General features: G+C 49.7%; 1 protein-coding gene and 1 long non-coding RNA gene across 3 annotated transcripts in view; one reads left to right on the forward strand and one right to left on the reverse strand.

The window, feature by feature from the left end:
• The window catches only part of COQ7 (coenzyme Q7, hydroxylase), a 51,892-nt gene that overhangs the window by 18,985 nt on the left and 30,326 nt on the right, over positions 1-2,581 (reverse strand). The window lies entirely within an intron of this gene.
• Positions 4-2,581, forward strand: part of LOC111730442 — a 14,642-nt gene continuing 12,064 nt past the window's right edge. The window contains exon 1 of the long non-coding RNA XR_002776692.1: positions 4-52. This is a non-coding gene — a long non-coding RNA (uncharacterized LOC111730442). The remainder of the gene's footprint in view (positions 53-2,581) is intronic.

Here is a 2,581-nt window from a genome sequence, read left to right on the forward strand (position 1 = left end):
TAACAGTGGCTGAGTGACATGGACGACGGGAGACAACAGCAAGATCGGCCCTGTAAGTACAGCGATTTAAGTAAAGAGGTTGCCCGCGCTATTTAAAGTGCTCTCCCACACCCCAAAGCGTGTTTGTTTACGTAGCCGAATCTCGACCGCTTAAATTTGCATATGATATGGTTCTAATATGGTTAGCTCTGTCCTTTAAGGGTATGCTCTTCCATTCTGTTGGATGTTGAAATAACTATTTTCTTCAGAGGAGAAACTGACATTAATGATAATCATGGACGGTGGCTTTCTGTCCTCCAGCCCTAACTTAGCAAAGTGAAAAGCTGGCAGTCCTAGGTCAGTCTTCCAAAGCACTTCGTCTGCCACTCGCATGTGGGCAAGGCTTTGTCTGCTTTGCGCCTTGTGATCTCCCCAGTGTCTGGCACCAGAGTCACTCTATAAATATCTGTTGAAGTCGTTTTACTGGCCCGTAAAATCTAAAGGGCTGGGGGGAAGAAAAGCCTGTGAGATGCACTGACCCTGTGGTCTGACAGACAGACAGGCTTGCAGCAGGGCCAAGCCCCACAGAGACGTCCTGTGATCATCTGTCTAAGGACGCAGCAGTCAAGGTGTTCCAACCAGCGAGGACGGAATCGTGTCCTGGCAGGGTTCCCCAGTGCAACGCATGCTCTGCACATTTCACTTACGACGTCTTTCTCCCAAGGAGGGGAAGTATTGCTCTTTCATGCGCCTCAAAAGCCCACGAGATCCTTGTGTTTTCACACCCAAAAAAGGACCACTTGGGATTTGCATTTCTCTGGTACAGAAAGAAGAAAATAGACTCATCAAGGAAGCACAGCAGAGACGAACCCCAGAACCCCCACTGGGAAGCATGTTCCCCGCACTCTGGGTTGGCACAGTAGGAAATTCTGCTACCTCCTCGCCAGACCTGGCTTCTTGGCACCTGGGTGCGTCCCCCAACCCACAGTGGTCCACATTTCTGAGCCCCTGCTACGCATCAAGCACTGTTTTCCAAACGTGTTATCACTAATGCTCACGGCCACCTGTGACGGCAGGTATTAATGTCATCTCCCAGTTTACAGATGAGGAAACTGAAATTCAGAGGGGTGGCAAAGCTTGTCCAAAGCCATCCGGCCAGGAGCAGCTAGAACCAACAGTGAAAGTCAACTGCACCCAACTCGCGCACCGACGCCTCGCCACCACACCGTGACAAGTCTCTGAATTTAACGTCAAAGAAGCAGTGCTGTTCTTGGGCTTCGCTGTCAATGAGGACCAGAACCGAGGCCATTAATGCAAGCTCCCACAGACAGCAGTCTGGCAAGAACGTCCTCGTGGGTTTCTCTTATTTCTGCTTCCTTGGCATCCATCCTCTCTTCTGGTGATAATATCCTGATTTTTCTTCGGAACCCCCTGCCAGCTCTCAGTTTGATTAGGGTGGCACTGGCCACAACCCCCAACTCCAGGAGCAGACACATGACCTAGGCCTGTCCATTGGAAGTACAGCATTCCCCTGCTCACTATGTGATTCAGAGTGAGAAGGTGACGCAAGTTGATCCATAAGTATCAATTAGCTTTTGCTACATAACAAATATCCCAAACCTTAAAGGCTTAAATAACAAACATTTGTTATTTTTCACAATTCCGTGGGTTGTGGTAGGGTGGTTCTGCTCTAGGCCAACTCAGCTGATCTCTGTGGTCTCTTGGTGACTTGCGCAGAGCTGCATGTCTAGGATGGCCTACTCAGTGTCCAGTGGTTCGCAGGCTTTGTCTAAGGACAGCCGGAACTGCATGTTTATGCTCCACGTAACTTCTCAGCTTCCAGTGGGCTATTCCGGGCTTGCTTCTGTGGCAGCAGCATTCAACGAAATCCAGAGCAAAGACTGAAAAGCAGATTGAGCCTTAGGCTTGGAACTCACACACTGTCACCTTTACCATTCCACTGGTCAACATGACTTACAAATCCAGTCCAGAACTAGGGAATGGAGTAATAAATTCCATCTCTTAGTAGAAGGAGCTGTAAAATATTGAGGCCATTTGCAATTTATTCCAGAGTCGACCTTGAGACTTTTGCTGGACAATTTAGAAAGAGAAGCCCTTCTCCATCAGAGCTGCTGGTCCATTGGGCTGCAAGCCTGGAGATGCTGGCAGGCACCTTGCTACCACTGGGGAGAGGCTTGCTGGAGAGGGAAGGACCACAGAGACTAGAGACAGAAAGTGCTGGTGGCTTCATCTGAGCTGCTGGATCCAGCCAGGCCTGAAGCTAAGACTGTATTTAGGTTGGTTTGAGTCTCTCCTCTAAGGGAAGTGAGAGAAAGGAGGGTTTGCTTCCTTCTGAATGCCTTGCTCAGATTCCCAAAGCCCGCCTCTGAAATGGTGGCAACAGCTGTCCTCCAAAATTGGATGCTGTCTCAGCCCCTCTGGGGGTAACAGAATGCCGTAGGTTAGGCGGCTTATGAACAACAAAAATTTATTTCTCACAGTTCTGGAGACAGGAAGGTGCATGATCGAGACGCCAGCAGGTTCAGAGTCCGGTGAGAGTCCGCCTCCTAGCTCACTGACAGCTGTTTCCAGCTGTGTCCTC

Source organism: Pteropus vampyrus, unplaced genomic scaffold (assembly GCF_000151845.1).
Source record: "Pteropus vampyrus isolate Shadow unplaced genomic scaffold, Pvam_2.0 Scaffold314, whole genome shotgun sequence".
Lineage (NCBI taxonomy): Eukaryota > Metazoa > Chordata > Mammalia > Chiroptera > Pteropodidae > Pteropus > Pteropus vampyrus.